Here is a 20582-nt window from a genome sequence, read left to right on the forward strand (position 1 = left end):
AAATCAATTTTCTTATATTTGGGAAAATCATTGAAAGATATAATCGTCATTTATTGGAAATAGTAGAAATTCACATAGAGGTTAAGTGCATTCATATAAGGATCCATTAGAAGCATATCAAGATCATACACTTTATCTGACGGGGACACAACCTTGGTTTCTTCTATCATATATTACAATCCAAAGCAATTAGTTAGCAATTAGTCATAAACAACCAACTTTCTACAAAATCATTAGAGTAAGATATTAGACCTAAATAAAGCATTCTACGAATTTAGTAACCATTTCGCACGATATTCCCTGTGGGATTCGACCCTAACCTTGTTGGGTTACTATATTTGACATCGTCCGCTTACGCTAATAAAAGGTATAATTTGAGCGTATCAGTACACTGTTGAGACGAACTAGAATAAACCGAATGACAACCTTGACCACCAAATAGAGAATATGAACCCTTAGAACCGTGCCCTGAACCGCGAGCACCACAACCCAAAGAACCATCTGTCGATGTCTACATTACTGCCAGAACTGGTCTACTGAACAGAGGACGATAACCCCTAATATGTTGACCCTTAATTCCTGATGACGTACCTCCATAACTGCCAAAGCTGCGGGGATTATTTCTTAATCTATCAAAAACTCATCATGGCTGATAAACTCAATGCTCCTAGTGGTATCCACCACTTGCTGAAAAGTACCTCCTGAAGCTGCCACGTGAGTCGTTGCAACTTGAAAATGATACGATAAACCTCTGATGAACTTCCTAATCTTCTCTGTCTCATCAGGTAGAACGGTCAAAGCATGGCACAATAACGAGTGAAACATCATCTCATACTCCATCACAGACATCCCACGTGGCTCCAACCTATCAAGCTGCTCACGCCTCTCATCCCTCAATCTATGGGGAACCCACTTCTCCAGAAACACACGAGAAACCTTGGCTCAAGTAAGTGGAGGTGACTGAGCTGGTCTAGTCTCAACAAAAACCCTCCACCACTACTTAGCAGGGCCAACCATCTGCATAGCAACAAAATCCACTCTGTTAGACTCAACCAACACTAAATGGTCCAAGTTCTCATGACAACTAACTAGAAACTCATATACGTCATCATCAGGACGTCCATCATACTGTTGTGGCTTTATCTTCTAAAACTTATCCCACATCTTTTACTCCTCAACTATCATAGTATTCTGGGAAACTAGGCGAATAGCAACACCTAGAGCTGGCAATCCTTGAAATTGAAGAGCCACAGCAGTAGCTGGCTGTGCCCCTAGAGTCTTATACCCTGCAATAACCATCAAATCGAGAGTCTGAGCTCTAACTCGAGTTTGAGAACCCTCTGGAGTAGCCGGTAGTATGTCTGTCTGGGCCTTACCCTTAGAAACTCAGAATACGCACCAACGTGTTCTGAAGAACAGGAGTAGCAATGAATCCTGCTGGTACCTGAGTGGGTCCAACCTCATCCGCTTGAACTGGCTCCTCCTCCAATATCTCCTCTGGGTCCGGAGTAACATCTCTAGCATGGGCCTGAGCAGCAGCTAGTGTTCGGCCTCTGGCTGGTGTCGCAATACGGGATCTAGCTCTGCCTCTCCTTCTACCGCATCCCATGCCTCTACTGAGTCCCCTGCCTCTCCCACGACCAACTGGGGCAGTGGGTGCGGGCTCCTGGTCTCCATCAGTGCCTAATCTTCTCCTCACCATCTGTGAGAGAATGAAACAAAGAAAACTTTAGAACCCATGAAAGTCAAATACACATGATAAGAAATGAAAAATAAGATTTTTCCTAAATGTCCTATAGCCTCTTAAAGATTGGTAAAGAGCTCATCGTACATATCCTCAAGATTCTACTAGACAATGTTCCTGTACTTGTGAGACTGATTAACCTATAACTCTGATAGCAATTTGTCAAGACCCACTTTAATAAGTCATGAAGGCACTAACTGCCACGTTATTAGTAAGCCATTCACAACCCATTATAATGATTTAATAAGGAATTTAAATGCAAATGAAGACATCATATAAGTTAGTTAAAAGTATCAATAAATCGATAGTCATAGAAAATATAAATAGGTGTTTACACCCCCAAAATCTGGTATCACTTGTACAAGAACCTCGAAGTTATTATCACAAGTCTAAAATAGTACTAAATACACTGTATAAAATATAAGGACAGAAAGATAAAGGTAGATGGAGAAGATCTGGTGCTACGGATCGGCATGTAGTTCACCCTGAACTCTCCAAAAAGGCCTCCTCAACGAGCAGCTGAATAATTTCGTGGACCACTGGTACTAGGCACAAAATCTGCACATAAAAGAGTGCAGCAAGTGTAGCGTGAGTATAAAGAACAATGGGTGCTAAGCAGCATCGTCGACCGATCCTAATGAAAACGGAGACAAGGGTTGGCCTACGAATGCCACTTCCACACTTAACCACTATTAGTCACAGTAATAATTATAATCATAATAAACCACTCTATTCATGGTTATAAGCCTAAGTGAAGCTTATAAACCACCGGCCAACAAGGTTCCAAATAATCAATCAAGCCAAGTCCAATAAATAATCACAAACAGTCCGAGAGATAGTATGGAATGAAGTGATGTGACATGCAATACAATGCAAGGCCTGTTTCCATCTTCCAGTATACACACATTCGAACATTAACGAATCGTGACCTATGGGGGACTCGTGAGGTCCATATACCAACCTGACATCCTTAGATCTCCTGGACCACATCGAGTGTTAGCCATTTTAGGCTTCCAAATCACAACACTAGACCCATTGGGCCTACATTACCTGTCACATAGCCAATCTGCCTCAAACGTTATCATCACTGCTTCCGAAATCATGTCTGAGGGGACCTTTCACTAGTACAATCAATGCATATGAGATACTATGATAAGAATGCAACGTGATAAGAAACCAATGCTTGGAAATAAATAATCAATCTTTAGCTCTTTCCCACTTTTAAACATGTATTAGGAGTGATGAGAAGGACACAATCACAAACATGACAGGTAATAAGCATAGAAGCAATAAGTATAAGGGACCTCATATAACAATCACAGACGCTATCAATCTACGCTACTAGCTAGTGCCTGTAGCATGGCATTCAGACATGACTATACAATTGAAAGTATGCAAATACCCTATTCATGACACCGGTATCCGATACAAGTGCTCGTCACCTCACAAGTATTTGAACCCCCTTTACGTTACCCCATTGTCCCATCTTATTAGTTTAATTTTAACCAACCAAAATGCTTAAATACTGTTTCACAATCTAAACGTGCCTGGTAACAAGGCCAATGAATCACAAGAGACCCTTGCCCTTACGTAGAGCTTCCGAACGATCCCAATCTGTTCAAGCATAGATTAAGCATAAGAATACGATTAAATCGATACCCATACAGCCTTATAGAAAATTCCATTCTGGAAGTCAACCCAAAACCCAGTTCTAAAGCCCAAAGATCAAATCTGTAACTTCTTTGGAAAATCGGGTACATAAAGGTCAAAATAATATTCTTGGAAGTCAAACGAATCCATTGATACCCATATTAGCATACTTTAAATCCAAACCCAAAAGTCACCCGAAATAGGATTCCTAGCAACGAAGGGCAACATTGGAAATTCAGTCCAAAATTGGTTTACCTAATAGTTATAAAGTCTATATTCCAAGAATTAGCCAAATCCATCCACAATTCCATGCTTAATTGAAGAATTTCTAAATTAAAGCCTAGCGTTTCAAACCCCAATTTACCTCTCTTTAATTCAAGAATCTTAGCATGAAAAGTCTTAGTAAGCTATGGAATTGTAACGACCCTTTCCGCTGGTTATGAATAATGTTGGGTTACCCCGCCAAATAGAACCTTCCCAAGGGTAGAACAAGTCAGTAAGAACTCGATTTTGTAAGCTTAAGAGCAGAAATTTGACTTGCTTGTGATTGTTGTTTTATTGTATTGAGTCCATCGAGGGGTGACGTAGGAAATTAGAACTCCGTTGGGAATTCCGAGGCCATGGGTGGATTCGTATGGTGTTTTTATGTCTGTGTTCATGTGTTGTTTGTGATTGTCAGGCCTCAGATGAAATGTCAAATGAAAGGGGGGAAAACTGGACAAAAGGTTGAGCTCACTGCCCCAAAAGCACCGCTGCGGCGGTGGGAGTACCGCTGTAGCGGTGGTCTGGCCACTCACAGCGGCCAACCATTTCTCTTGGGGCCGTTGTGGCGGTCTATGGCCCGCTACGGCGATACCGCTATAGTGGTGGATGGACTGCTATAGTGTTGATCAGATTCTCTTTGTGTCTGCTATAGCGGTCACTTGGCCAGTATAGTGGGACAGCTGCAGCGGTGGTCAACGGAGGGACAAAACCCGTGTTTTAAAGACTTAGTCTCATATTTTTATTCATAATACCCCAACACAGTTCCTTACAAGCACCTAGGGTGAATTTTCTAGCTAGGGAAATAAACTCTTGAGAGGTAAGCTTCATTTATTCCTTCCAACCATTGTGTATCATCTTCATGATTATCATCACTCTTATGGGTCTTCAATGGTGGAATTGTAATAGAAACCCTAGAAATTGTTAAACATTTTAAACTTGATGGGTTATAGTTATTATCAATTATCTATCATCTAAAGGCTTGGGTTAATTTTTTTTTAATCATGAATTGAATCCCTAGAGCCATAAACTAAGGGAATTGAGACCTAGGGTTCTATAAAAAGGGTATCTTGACCATGAAAACTGCTTGTAGTAGGAATGTTGTTATAACATCGGTATAATTTGATGCTTAATGATTACTAAGGCCCGTGTTAGGTTGTTTTACACATAGAAAATCATCCACCCATTAGAACGGGGTAAAGGGAAGGGTATGCTTGCGTTGGTACTTGTGATTTGAGTAATTGTGACTCATTGAGCCTTCTATTTCTAGACTTTGAGCGTTTTGAGGCTGTAAGGAAAGGAAAAGTTGTAGCGAAGTGACTTGTGTTGTTTCAGCTCTACGTTTGAGGTAGGTTACGGTCTACTTGAGTTAGACTTTAGTTAGTTGATTGTATGTTTTGTGAATTCTTTAGGAGAAAGCATGTCTAGTTTTCATGAATGATATTGTGTGGTTGAATTCCTATGTCAATATGATTGAGTGATTGTGTAGGCTTCGTGCCACTATTCTTGTGTGTTAAATTTGAAGTGTATGTGTTTTTGATGAGAAGTTAATTTAATCTTCTCGGTGGTATTGTGATATGAAATGGTGACTTAAGCATTGATAATGAGAAAGTAAGAAATATTAGCCTGTTAAGAGGTATGGAAAGGCACACATGTGACCTAGATTATGGGCTCGTGGTCGGAGGTTAGTTCCGAAAATGAGAGGTACATTGATATGGCCCGCGTCCGAGGTTCGTTCCGGAGCGGAGGTTTATGCTCGGGTCCGAGGAGTGAATCCAGAACGAGTGGTATATGGACACCATGGGTCCCCTGCAGGTCATGACTACTGAGCTATGATATCAGTTAGCATGTATGTACGGTGATGTGATTATTGTGATAGACCTATTTCCATTGTGGTTTCCATTGATTGTGATTCTTGATATGTTGGTGACTTAATTGTGATTGTATTTGGTTGACTTGTTGTTGTTTATTGACATTCGTGTCTGTTGGCTGGCTTGTTTATTCTACAGGTTTTATGAGATATGCATGATACTAATCTTAGTCGGCCTATGATATCTACTGATACATAGTGTTTGTACTCATACTACATTGCTGCATTCTTTTGAGTGCAGATTGTGATACAAAGACCGGTACTCGCCCTCACATCTAGCGTTGAGGACATTGCTGACAGATTTCCGGTGGGCTTCTATCCATACCAGGCTGCCCAAAGATCCTCTTCTTATGATGTCTTTTCTTATTCTGTACATTATGGATATTTATTAGGCAGATTTCTTTCTTTAGACATGTTTGAGATTAGAGTCCTGGAACGATGAATTTTGGATTTTTGGGGATTTTGTAATAGTTAGAACTTCCGCACTTATTTTAGTATTTTATGGCATGACTTATTTTATTTAATTAATGGTTGAATGGGTAATTACTGCTTAACTTGGTTATAAAATCGGACTTGAATGAATAGATGACTTGTGTGTTGGTTCGCCCACTAGGTGTTAGTGTGGGTGCCAGTCATGGCGGGTTGGGTCGTGACTGGAATAATCATAAAAAGAGGTTTAGAATCTTACCCAAGTGACGATCCGCGCGAAATCTCTCTAAGTCTCCCGAAACTGAGCTTCTAAATGGAAAATATTAGAATGAAGGGTCCAATCCCGAATTTTGGGTTTTAAATCTGTCCAGGCATAAATTTCTCTTTGCGATCGCGACAGAGCCTCGGGAATACGAGAGCCGACCCTGCCCAGAGCCTCGCAAACATGATGGCTGGTCAACCCAGCCCAAACCCCATTTGCCCATCGCAATCGCGTACCCTCTTCGCGAATGCGAAGGACACCAGATAGTTGCACTAGAATTTTTTTTGCTTTTTGACTCCTTCAACCCGTAATCCTGACACTCATCCGGAACCTCCCGCATACAAACCAAATGTGCATCTTAGCATTAGAACACGCTATGAACTCGCCCTCATACTCAGAATTTCCAAAAGGGGTCGTCTTGATCCAGTCAACCCTAAACGCCATAAAACTAACTTTCCAACCAAAATACGCCCGAGGCCCTCGGAGACCGAACCAACCACTCTACCTAGTTATAATTGACTTTTCGGACCTAATGGAATTGACAAAAAACTAAAAAAGACTCATTTACCCCTGATGTTGACTTTGGTTAGCCCAACACTTAAGAAATCCCAAAAACTCCATTTTCTCACTCAAATCAAACTCGATTGGCTCGGGAATCACGTCAACCCTCCCCACAAGTCAAATTTACTCTAACGAATCTAGGGGAAAAGGGTCAACAGGGTTAAGAATGTCAAAATAGCCAAAATGACCTAACGGGTCATTACAATTAATTCACACCAATCTATACTGGAAAGTATGTGTCATCACTTCTCTCTTATGGTTGTTTTCTTCAATTTTATTTTATAGGATCAAGGAATACCCCTCAACTAAAAAAGTCCGCATAAAATTTATAGGGTTATTTTGAGACCTCCCTCTAGGTTTAGCTTCACAACACTAACCTCCCTTCTCGTTTGAAACATTACACTTAATTTTTTAAAAATTTATTCTTTTGTAACAATTATTTTAACCTATTTATTATTTACTTGTTTCTCGGCACGTGTATGCCAACTCATGTAGTATGCGATTTTATAATATAATTTGATATTGTTAAAAAAAATGTTTTAAGAAAATAATTATACATTGAAGATTAAAGTACACATTTTTGCGAATGATCGTTGTGAATCTACATATGATATTTCATTTATCGAGGTCGATCTTATTATCTAACTATGTGAAAATGAACAATTATTAAAGTTTAAATTTAGGGGGAAAGATAAGATGTTTATGAAAAGAAGTAACCTAAATATGATTAAAAGTTATGCTTTAATTATAGGTTAAAAGTGTAAATACAAGAAATGAGAATTGTTAATTTTTATATCGTCAACTTAATATAGGAAGAAATTCGACCACGTAATTCCCCAATCATCTCAGACGATATATTCAACTTAAAATTTGTTCAAGCTTTATAATTTCGTGACTTCAATTTCAGAAATTATCATGCTTGTTTTTTAAATTTAGCAAGAAAAAATAACCCTTTGAAGATTTAGATATCTTGCTTGAAAGGTTATTTAATAAATACACCAATAATCAGCTAACTAACAAAATATGTTTTTTTTTTCTCACGAGCTTGATGTAACAACCTGTTTGGTCGTTGAGGTCCTTTTGACCCCTTTACCCCGCTGATCCTTTCCCTAGCTCTGTTAGAGTGATTTTGACCCGCAGGGATGGGTGACACAATTTTCGAGGTAGTCGGGTGAGTGTTGATGAAATTTGAGGAAATTAGAAGCTTTTAAGTTGAATAAGTGATCGAGAGTTGGCTTTTGAGTAAAAGAGTCTTTTGGATTTTTTGTCGGTTCAATTAGGTTCAGAAGGTCTTGTATGACTTGGTAGGGTGTTTGGTTCGATTCTCGAGCCACTCATGGGCATTTTGGTCTTTGGGTTGAAAACCTTGTTTTAGGGGTTTGGGGGTTGACCGGGTCAAGAGGACCTCATTTGGGAATTCTGAGGGCGGGGATGAGTTCATAGCATGTTTTGATAGTGGGTTGCATGCTTGGTTTGTATCCGGGAGGTCTCGGATGAGTGTCGGGTTTCGGGTTGAAGTTGGTGAAAAGCCAGAATTTTCTGGTTTCTAGTGTGCCACCTATGCGGACTTGCAGTGGCATCTGCGGGCCCGCCTATGCAGAACATGATCTGCAGATGTGAGATGGTGAGTTTTTAAGTGAGTCCGCATCGGCGAACATTTCTTTTCATTCACTAAATTGGAGACTTAGAGGGTTCTTGAGGGGCGATTTTGGGATGTTTTTTGAGGATTTTTCCATTGGGTAAGTTTTCTACCTTCTTATTTTGTTTATGTTACCTTTAAAGTGGGGAAATCATATTAGAGAACCATGTTAAGTTGGGCGTTTTGGGATGATGAACCCTAGGTTGATTTTGAACCATCTTTCATTCTAAATCATTTTTTGTTGGGAAATTCCTTTGATTCGAAACATTTAATTATTGGGGTAACTAGTTGATAAGCTTGAATTTCTCTTTTACTTAAGATTATGATTATGATTATGAAAATAAGGGCTTTTCTTATAAATTGGGGGTTTTGATGGAATAACGAAATTGATGCTACATTGTGATTAGTTTGTGATGAAAATTGGTATTTGGACTCCCTAGACTTTGAGTAGCTTAATTTTTCTATGAATTTCCTATTTCACCCCTGTGGGCTCGGGATCCCTTTTTAAGGGTCGTTTTTTATTTCGAATGGTTTTATGGAATTATGGGAATCATTAGCCTAGTAATCTAATGTAGAATAATAATATGTTAGACTTTGATCGTTCAGAAGCTCTTCGAAAGGGAAAGGCTCTAGCAGACTAGTTTGTGGCACCTGTTCGGCTTCGATGTAGGTTACGGTTTACTTATGTCTAGACTCCGATTAGCGAATCGTATACTTATAGTTGTGATTGATGAGGAAAGCATGATAGGCCTTCGGGCATGGTGTAGAGTTGTATTCTGACTAGGTTGGTATTGTCAGCTGTTATGTGGGCTTGGCACCATAGCTGTGATTTCCATGTAATTGTCGTGGGCTTGTCGCCATATTCGTGATTTCCATGTATTGATGTGCCTCTCTCTATTTCTTGATATCTCACTTATCTTATGAAATGCGGAAGGATTGATACTGATAAATTGGATTTTGATTTGCATTCATGGTAATTATTATGACTTCTATGATTGTGATATTGACGAGGTTGAGTTATGCATTTCATACATTCCATAATTCATGTGCTATTTCTTTGACATTGTTTCCCTTGAAATGATGATAAGTGAGAGAGTGGAGGCTCCAAGGTTTTTGTCGAAGAGCGTAAAAGAGAGAGAGTGCCCGTGATCCAAGGATACATACCGGAACAAAAGAGAGTGACCGTGATCCGAGGTTACATATCGGAGTGGAAGAGAGTGCTCCTGATTTGAGGTACACACCGAAGTGAGCGTGGTACATGGACTTCGCTGGTCCCCCATGGGTCATGACTATTGTGACATTGTCCTTAGCTTGTGTGTACGTTACGGAGAAGAGGCCCGAGGAACATTGCATTGCATAACATAGTATATTATTACATTCGTTCCACATCTTCGCATGGCACTTTATTATTGATCTATGGTTGTTGATATACTGAGTTGTTGTTGTTGTGATGGCTTAATTCATGACTTGACGGACTTGTGGATTAGAGGCTTCACCTAGGCTTATGACTTGAGTTGTTGAGTTCCATTATGACTATCTTTATGGTGAGACTTTCTTGATTATCATTGTTGTGTGTTGTGTTGACTGCTTATCTGCTCTATCTATTAGTTTATGTCTATGTATATGCGTGAACTAATCGGTGTTTGCCTATGATACCTATGAGTACGTGTGTTTGTACTCATACTACTCTTGCTGCACTTTTCTTTGAGTGCAGAGTACGTTGCAGGTTCCAGTTCCTGTCCTTGCGGGTGAACCTGAGGCTTGCTGCTAGAGTTTCCAGGGTGAACCATTTTCCAGATTCGCATCCTGGAGCCTCTTCTATATATTCCTGTCCTTTCTTATTCTGAGACAGTATTAATAGACTACGACTTTTATTTCGTTTCTAGACTATGTATTTATTTAGTAGTGGCTCTTGTACTAGTTGCAGACCAGATTTTGGGATATTTATGTGTTGGTACTTCCGCACTGTTTATTCAGATAGATTGAGACTGTTAGCATATTATCTTCTTCTTTCCGCTCGCTGAATGTTAATTAAAATGAGTTAGTTTAAGCAAAGGGTTCACCCACCAAGAAGGCTAGTGTGGGTGTGCCCTCACGAACCACGAGTTGGATCGTGACACTTAATATACAAATGCAAATTGTCCTATTTCTTTAATATAAAAGAAATACAATAAGAATTGTTTTCAACATATTAAAAAACATCAGTACCGCTAAAAAATGGAATCTAACCACTGCATTTTAATTAATTTACTATATCTTCATTTTTGGAGAGCTTATTTGTGTGTCTAGGTATATTACCATGCATCAAGATATCATACTTTCATGAAAGCAAAATTCTATAGTTACTTTCAGTTGATAGATTCTAGAAGAACTGTGTAAAAATTACCCTAGAAGAAGTGAAAATATGAAAAAAAGTATTTGTTTATATCGAATTTAAAATTTATTCTTTCAACCAATTTCCACAAATTTAGTGTTTTAGTTTTCGTATGCGTCAATGATCAGTTATTATTTAAATTGAAACTTCTAAAATATTCCAAAAAATATTTTAATGCTTTATATTTACTTAACATTTTAACATTAGGAATCTACAAAAATACTCAACTTAATCTATTTCAAAAAAAATATTATTTTATTATATTTTTTACTTCATATTAGGTTTCTTTTACTATTTTATTTTCACGTAAAATGGCATGTGCTTCGATATTATCTAGTCTTCTCCACTAATTTATAATATAATAATTTCCTAACACTACAAGAAAAACAGCTATTAGTGAAGGGAATTTTGGTCCTTAAAAGTATGATTTTGGTCCCTAAAGGTTAATTGTGACCGGATAAAACTGGTCGCTACTCGTCCTTATAGTCTCCACCACTAAAAGTGAATAGCGACGAGTTTTTAACTGGTCCCTAAAGATATTTCGCGGTTAGCAATTTTCTGGTCCCTAAAAGACTTTTAGAGACCACATTTCCGGTCCCTAACTATGGTGGCTGGTCACTATTTTACTGCACACATTTTTCGGACCTTGTTTTTCTTGTCCTAGAAAGCCTTTAAGGCCCAAAAATCTTGTCACCATAAGTGCTATATTGACCATAAATTGTGGTCAATATCTAAATATATAATATATATTTTCCCAGTCCCGTATCACTAAAACATTATACAATTTACTATTGAGTATCAAAAAAATGTTCAATAACATCCAACTTTCATATATATCATTAATTAGAAAAAAATGAATTAATTTGCCTAAGATAAGTCACTAAGATACCATTTTACAACCCTAAGATAAGTCACTATATTGTTTACACAATCGTATCAGAGAAAGAACTAACAACCATAAAAAATATAAAAAATTTGCCTTAGCCAAAACTAAAATCCTTGCGAAATACGGTTACATTTTGCCTAACAGTCCTATCAAAAGGATGATCAACTTGTTAACTTGTATGAAGTCTTCAGACTTGTATCTTCAAAACCTGTAAAAGTTAATAAAAAACACTCATATGAAACTATAAAGATTGACTATAAATGTTGGTTAAATAATTGTGATACCATCCGTTTTGCATAAACTAAACATGTTATGAAAATACAACATAACCATGCTTAGTTTACAAGAAACTAGTAAAAGCAAATAGGAAATAACCATGCTGGAAAAGAAGAAAACTAATAGAGATCGACAATCAGGAATTGAGAATTAGTTCATCAATGAGAAGGAAGCAACGAATCTCAAAAGTATTCAAATGGACTTCATGGGAAAAACACATGAGAAAAAGGCAATATGCTTAGACAGGAGGTAAACAAATGCAATTTTATTTATCAACATTACACTCCAATATCTAAGTGACACTTCAATTAATAAACAAAGCAAGTTTAAAATGACATTGGTAGATATGAGCAATGACATTTTCTTTCAACATTCTTACTGGTGGTATAGTATAGAAGGTTTTCAATGCTATGTAAGAAGGCTTGAATTTTATAAATTTAAGAAAATAAAAAAGATTACACTCAATTAAAAAGGTTGCTCAAGAGACTTCAGCTTCAACACATTGGTTATACAAACATAATAGCATAAAAATTTAAACTAATGAGATAAAGTAAATTCTGATAGACCCAAATACTAACCAATCAAATGCTAAAGATGAACAAATACTGCAAAGTCATACTTATATCCCCTCCACTAAGACAGCATAGCACTATTTTTTTAACTCTAGTTGGTAGAGAAGAGAAGTAAAGTATCTAATTGCAGGAATTGATATTCTAGGATATGGAAGTTATGTAGTCTCAGGTCAGCAGACACCTGAAAAGAATTACAATGCCATTGAAATACATGATATGAACTACTGGCCACTCACTTTTACCTAGTTTTAACAATGCATGTACTTAAGACATGAGTTCAAAAATTATATTAGTAGAAAATAACTAATCGTCATTTTAAACCTTCACATTCTTATTTTCACTTGACAGTTAAGCCATCTAACAATACACAACAGAATTCCTGAGAGTGACTAATGGGGTCTTTTCTAGTCTTTCATATAGCTAATACCTAATTGGAATCAAACGAAGTCGTCGTTGGAGACACTAACATTGGTTGATAAAGCAATCGGCCAACATTCTGACAGAGGCTGCCAGAGCTTTTGCCAGGTGATGAGATCAGTAGCCTCCATATCATTGCACAGTACTGCCTAAAACACAAAATGAATTCTAAGAAAATTATTACCCAAACTAAACATGAAACTTGGGAAAAAAGCAAAATGGAATTAACTTTTAGGAAGAATCAATAGGAACAATTGATCTTGACGCCCGCATTTCAATGAATAAATATTATTTCCTACTAAATCTTATCAGTTACCTAGAAAATAACATGTTTGTTCTTCCAATGCCTCCCACCCTCAAATATAACTATAAAGTTCACTTCTGATAAAGGGTTCTCACTCTTAACATTATGATAATTAAATACGTGTGAACGATATTCCAACCAAAAGTTCCATGCTGAAAAGTAAATAAATTACGGGATAATACCAACATGTGGAAACTAGTTTTAAAATGTGTGGACAAACTAAATACCAACATGTGGAAACTAGTTTTAAAATGTGTGGAAAAACTAATTTGGGATAGAATAACATGTACTGAAGCATATTCTTCTTGCTTATCATGTGTCTGAACTAAACCTTTAGTCAAATAATGACTTGACAAACAATATGGAAACGGTTAGAGCAATAATAATGCACCCCAAGAAGTTAGCACTGTGATCATCAAGCTCTCCTTCGCGTTCAAGTTTACAGCAGAGTTGTTGTGAGAGCCAAATCCCAAAATATTGGACATCATAGGTGCTACTGTCACCATCGGTGAAGCAGAAACGCAAGACAAAGTAGGCGAAAGCTTTAAACAAATGCATAGAAACATTGTGTTGTTACATAACAGAGCCCATTGAGACAGTATAGAAACATTGTGAAGTTCACTTCTAAGAGTATTTAATTTCCAAAAAGCTGCAATACATCTTTCAACGAATCAATAAATCCAAAATTATATATATATATATATATATATATATATATATATATATATATATATATATATATAATTTAGAGTAATGTTGATTAAGTGAAAAAGTAATAGTAGAGAAGCTCTTCTTCTTCCTTCCATTCTTTCTCCTTGGTTCCTTAACAGTATTAATTAATGAAGGTAAGAGAAGTATATAGGAAAAATAATTGACATTCTCTGTAAAATTTTAACTATATTCCCCTCACTAACCAAATTATTTTCCAACATCCAAATGTTAACTAAAATGAACAATTGCAAACAAAAACTTGTTATAGCTTGGAAAAAGAATAGATATTCAAATGGCAAAGAAAGAGAATGGAGTACGTGGTGCAATTGTTTAACAAGCTTACTCATACATGTTTCAACATCTTTTTAACGTTCAAGAGTGAGTATCTTGCGAATTAAATTTATGTTCATTACAAAAATTTCCTTTATACTCCTGATGTATGAAGCTACATGTCATGGTGAAAAAAATGAGAGAAAAACAAATGGCTGTAATACATTAATTTTCCCTTTTCATCTAATAGAGCATGTCAATATACAACCATAAACAATATAATTTTATACCTTAATCCAAGAAAAACTGCAAAGCCATAAGAAAGAATCTCGTTGAGTTTGGATCATAACCAAATTTGCCTTGCAAATCCTTGATCCTCCACCGAATTTTCATAAATTCACAATTTCTGTAATTGTCAAATCTAGTCTTTAATAGGACATAAATCTCATAATATGCCAAAGTCACCATTCAAACCACTGAACCAACATAACAGAATTACACAACAATTTTAGGTACAGAACAAACACACTGTTAAACTTTTCAATTCTTAGCCACAAAAAGGACCACGTATCATTTTCATTTCACGTTTGAGAGTGAATTAAGTAAATGAAGTTCTCATGAAAGAGCTTCAGTTCTTCCTAGCCAACCAATAAGAGAAGCCAGATTCATATGAATTAATTTCGTAAAGAGAACGCCTATAGCTGAAGCAAATAGAAATCTCTAAAAGGGTTACCTAGTACAAAGCACTCCTAAACCCTTTGATTTTTCATTAATTATAATTTTTTTAAAAGGGTAGAACCCGAACATAGTAAAACCTAGCTTTTAATCAATGATCTACAACTATTTTACCTCCGCACTAGATCTAGAAAGTAAATACAACCTAGCTTCTAATCGTCAACCCAAAATACAAGAAAAAGATGACAGAAACTTAAAACCTATTTCGAATCAAATTGAAAAGAGATCTGAAGCCACGAAATACAGAACCTCACAAAATAAATATGAAAAAATTGAAGATTTTTACTCAAAAAAAGGAAGAAAATGATGATTGTAAGGTGAGAAAGATCAAAACCTGAGATGTAGGAGCATGAATAAAGAGATCTAGGGCTGAGCGAAAAAGTTTGGAGGGTGAGACTCATTCTACCAAGATGAATCTGAGAGATTGAAGGTTTGGACCAGATAGGGTTTTTAGAGAGATGAGTAGCAGCTTTGAGGCTAGGAGTTTTAGTAGTGTTTGTACTGTGAAGTTTTCATTTTTTATGCTAAATTATGTGGGGCAATTCGCAGAGATAATTTCCCTTCTTTTGGGTGTTCTTTAAATTTTGTCCCTCATATTTGAAATCTTTATATTTTGTCCTTCGGTTAAATTTCATGGATTTCAGGTTCGAACCCCCACACAGTCAAAATTTTAAAAAAAAATCGCAAGGCAGAATTTAAATTTCGCTATGCCCCCATCGGCATACACTTGTGAAGGAATTACCAAAGTTATGCTGGACCCGACATACTTATGCCTTATGGGCAGACTTGGCATAAGTATGTCGAGTCAGGCATAACTTTGGTAATTTCTTCACAAGTTTATGCCATGTCCGGCATAAAAGTTGGCCCATTAAAAGTATGCCCCCACCGGCATAAACTTGTTAAGGAATTACCAAACTTATGTCGGACCCGGCATACTTATGCCTTATGAGCAGACTTGGCATAAGTATGCCGGGTCCGGCATAACTTTGGTAATTTCTTCATAAGTTTATGCCGGTGGAGGCATACTTTTAATGGGCAAACTTTTATAGTATGCCACATAAGGCGGAATGTTTCCTTAAGGCATAACTAAAAGTTTGCCTTATAAGACAAAGTCTATACCTTAAGAAAACGTTCTGCCTTGCATACTTTTGGTTATGCCTTAATTAAAAGTCTGCCCCATAAGGCATAGTTCCTTAAGGAAAAGTTTTGTCCCATAAGGCATAACTAAACTATGCCTTGAGGAAAAGTTATGCCCCCTCCGGCATAACTTTAGTTTTTCCTTAAGGAATTTATGCCGGATCCGGCATACACTCGCCCCAGCCCTGCCTTGCGAAATTATTTTTTTATTTTATGCCTGAGCGGGGGTTCAAACCTAGAACCTCAGGTATCCAAGTGAAGGGCAAAATTTAAAGACCACAAATATGAGGGGCAAAATTTAAAGACCATCTCAAAATAAGGGCAATCCGTGCAAAAAAAAATGAATTATGTGGTGCGCTTTACCCACCTTCAATTAGAGTATTAGGGACCAGAATTGACTCTTTTTATGGGCCAGATTTTGTTCCGTCGTCTATTAAAATGACAAAATGGACCAGAAATAAATCAAAACTGCACCTTCGGAATAAAGGGGTGCTCGTGTGTGTCACCTGAATGTGCTCCTAAGGATCTAGGTCATCCCCTTGTCTACCTGTGGGCATGAACACAACATCCAAAAAGAAAGGATGTCAGTACGAACAATGTACTGAGTAAGCAAGGCATATATGATAACATGGTAAGGAAATATAGAAACGTAAGAAAAGTAACAACTGTGACTGCTTGCCTCTGGAGGCGGATCATGCATGCTCACTTACATCATAATCAACATCATGTCATGTATGCATACACACACATATGTAAACTATCTGAATCATATATCAACAGTATCCCGCGTCCAGGCATCTCGCGTCCGGGATGATCATCTCAAGCCGCCCACTAGTGGTGCTGCCCGTGCCACGTAGACACAGTGTACAAGTTTCCCGCCTTAGCGGTGCTGCCCGACCATATAGGCATGGTGTAATCATCCTAATATACTCAACATGAAACATGCATAGGGGTTCGAGTAAAAGCTATAGCTCTATCGGAGTGACGTAAGGTCGATACCCTCCGATTAGATTATGGAATATCATGACCATATTCGTCTTCATAACACTTCTCTTATCTTTGCCTCGTAAGAAGCCTTTAGAAATCATGGACTTATGAATTCTTGGAAATTAGGAAAGACATAGAAAAATAGAGAGAATCATGTCATAGGATTCATGCCTTAGAAAGAAAGGGCTAGCCTCACATACCTTTATATCTCCTTACTCTATCAACTAGATGATTTCTTTCCGACTCGCGAGTCTACATTCAAGTGGATTCATACTAAAATTAGATAATCGACAATGTGCGCAAGCTTAAGCTAAATCAATTAAGAGCAAATAAAAATTAGGCAGCATTTCCCTTGTTTATACCACTTCCTCCATATAGCAAAGAACTCCCAAACATCAACAACAATGCTACAATATCATTATCAATAGCTTTCATCAAACTATACATTTTCCAATTCTCATAATTCCACTTCAAAGTCATCCATAGCCATGGCCAACATTCTACGTCGTATCCGTTTACACACAGTGCTTCATCAACACTCACAATATTATTTACAACAAAACTATAATCATAGCATGCCAAGAACTATGATTCAATCCAAGTTGTCAGTCATGAATACTACTATTTCCACATTTGAACCCCCACTTTCTATCTTCTTCTATAATTCAAGTTTCTCAACCATCCAATACTCTTAATATCATGAAATAATCATAAAACTCACCTTTGAATGTGTAGGAACGGGTTTTGGTTGGGTTGCTTCACTTGGAGAAAACCCTTGCTTCAATTCCAAAGGAATTTCTAACTTCCATAACCCTAGAAATCTTCCGAATGCATGATTTCCCTTGAATATTAGTGTTTGATCTTTGGTTTCCATGGATTTTATATTGAAGAAGTGTATGGAATATTCTAGAAGTTTGGAGAGAAGTGGAGAAGTGGAAAGAATGAGAAAATAAGAGTGGGAACATGTATTTATACTTACAACTTGTCCAGCTCGTCGGGGTACTATACAGACCACTTATACGGTCCGTATAACCATGTACGATCCGTATAAGTGTTCGTGGTTCGCCACCATGGAACACATTCTTTCTGTTGGGTTATACGGACCCTTATACAGTCCGTGTAAGGTGGCCTTGTAACTCACACCTTTTCCGAAGCTGTCCTCGTCGTTTCGTTTGATCTCCAATCCTTATACGAACTTCTTAAAACTTTCTTAATACTTCATTAATGATCTAAAAATCCCTATAACTCTTCCTAAAGGCCTTACCAAACAATTCTGAACACAATAATTTACGAAACCTTTCCTAAACCCCACTTATACTTCGGTTGTCCTTATCAATCCTTACTTCATCAATTCATATGACTTCAAAATCTTAACGTATGCATTCAAAGACTACTAAATGTCCGTCTTCTAGTCTTAAGAACTTACTGTTATCCTTAAGATCGTGTTGGTTCATTCACTACACAACGACATGAAATTTCCAAGGTGTAACACTCTCCCCCCCCCCCTTAAAAACATCCGTCCTCGAATGTTATGCTCTCGAGATTTTATAATAATTTTGCCAGAGTTTCCCTTGTAATTTGGCACTACCATCCTGTCACAGCAACTCAAAATAACATAGCCACACAGGGCTATAGCATCAACAATAAAACAATGGTCACACACGACCCAAAAGCGATAAAGAAAACATTTCATACCTGGGGACACTAGTGTTTCATCTTGAGTCTCCTTTGAGGGTGGAAATAAATGCGGATATTTAGACTTCATAGCTTACTCGGCTTCCCAAGTCATTTCTTCTATGTTATCATTCCTCCATAAAAATTTGACTGAGGCCACTTCTTTGTTTCTAAGCTTCTGCACTTGTCTGTCCAGTATAGCAATAGGTATTTCTTCATAAGCCAACTTCTCCGTAATTTGGACATCATCTACCGGCACAACTCTAGAAGGATCTCCCACACATTTGCGGAGCATTGAAACATAAAAAAATCAGGTGAACAGATTCGAGCTCTGGAGGCAATTCCAATTCATAGGCCACTTGGCCCACCTTACGCACAATCTTGTAGGGAACAATATATCGGGGACTAAGCTTAACTTTCTTGCCGAATCTTATCACACCTTTCATCGGTGACACCTTTAGAAATACCCAGTCGTTGACTTGAAATTCTAAATCTCGTCGACGGTTATCCGCGTAAGATTTCTGGCGACTCTAGGCTGTCAGTATTTGATCTCGAATGAGCTTGATCTTTTCAACTGCTTGATGGATCAGTTCTGGGCCTATTAATTGTGTTTCTACGACTTCAAACCATCCAATTGGTGACCTGCATTTTCTTTCTTATAGAGCATCATAAGGGGCCATTTGAATACTGGAATGATAACTATTGTTATATGCAAACTCTAATGAGTGGCAAGGGATCATCCCAGCTACCTCCGAAATCTAGTATACATGCCCGCAACATATCTTCTAAGGTTTGAATAGTGCGCTCGGCTTGTCCATCTGTTTGTGGATGAAATGTCGTGCTAAACTTCACTTGCGTACCCAAACTTTCCTGAAAGGACTTCCAGAATTTAGCTGTGAATTGTGCTCCTCTATCATTAATGATAGACATAGGGATACCATGGAGTCGCACTGTCTCTTTAAGATATAATCTTGCATAATCTTCCGCTAAGTATGCAGTCTTGACGGGTAGGAACTGAGCCGATTTTGTGAGCCTATCAACAATTATCCATATGGAGTCATATTTGCGCCAAGAACGGGGTAAGCCTACAATAAAGTGCATGTTAATTACTTCCCATTTCCATGTTGGAATTTCCATAGTTTGTAGTAACCTTGCTGGTTTCTGATGGTCAATCTTTACTTGTTGGAAATTTGGGCATTGGGCTACAAACTCCGCTATATCCCTCTTCATTCCATCCCACCAATACATTGGTTTAAGATTATGGTACATCTTTGTCGCTCCTGGGTGAATGGAATAACGGGAATGATGAGCTTTAGTCAGAATCTGATGTCGTAGTCCTGCAACATCCGGAACACACAACCTGCCTTGATATTTGAGGATCCCATCTGTAGAAATCTTAAATGGTTATATCTCTTTTTAAGAGAGGGTATCCCTATAGTAACTTAATTTGGAATATTCATATTGGTGCCTTTTAATTCTCGTGTCCAAAGATGAGACAGCTGGGTTGTAGATAATAATTCCTGTATTGCCTGAGTCCATTAAGTGAACTCCTACACTGGCTAATTGGCGGAGCTCATGGACCAATTCTTTCATCTCTAGCCGGACATCATACAGACTACCCATTGATTTGCGGCTAAGTGCATCGGCCACTACATTTGCCTTCCCAGGATGATATAAAATACTGACGTCATAATCTTTTAGCAGCTCTAACCATCGCCTTTGTCTTAAGTTCAACTCTTTCTGCTTGAAAATGTATTGAAGGCTCTTGTGATCTGTATAGATATCAACATGAACGCCATACAAATAATGTCTCCATATCTTCA

At 37.7% G+C, this 20582-nt stretch overlaps 1 long non-coding RNA gene across 2 annotated transcripts; it reads right to left on the reverse strand.

The window, feature by feature from the left end:
* Positions 1 to 11597: 11597 nt before the first annotated feature.
* On the reverse strand, positions 11598 to 15474 carry LOC132603487 (uncharacterized). Of its 2 annotated transcripts, none has more exons than XR_009568340.1 (4): positions 15296 to 15474; positions 14517 to 14632; positions 12952 to 13090; positions 11598 to 11884 (listed from the first exon to the last, which is right to left on the reverse strand). It is a non-coding gene; the product is annotated as an uncharacterized LOC132603487 (long non-coding RNA). The 2 variants fall into 2 exon arrangements; XR_009568341.1 differs by having other exon boundaries at positions 12992 to 13090; positions 15296 to 15473.
* Between the last annotated feature and the right edge of the window lie 5108 nt (positions 15475 to 20582).

This window comes from Lycium barbarum, chromosome 7 (genome assembly GCF_019175385.1).
Source record: "Lycium barbarum isolate Lr01 chromosome 7, ASM1917538v2, whole genome shotgun sequence".
Taxonomy (NCBI): Eukaryota; Viridiplantae; Streptophyta; class Magnoliopsida; order Solanales; family Solanaceae; genus Lycium; species Lycium barbarum.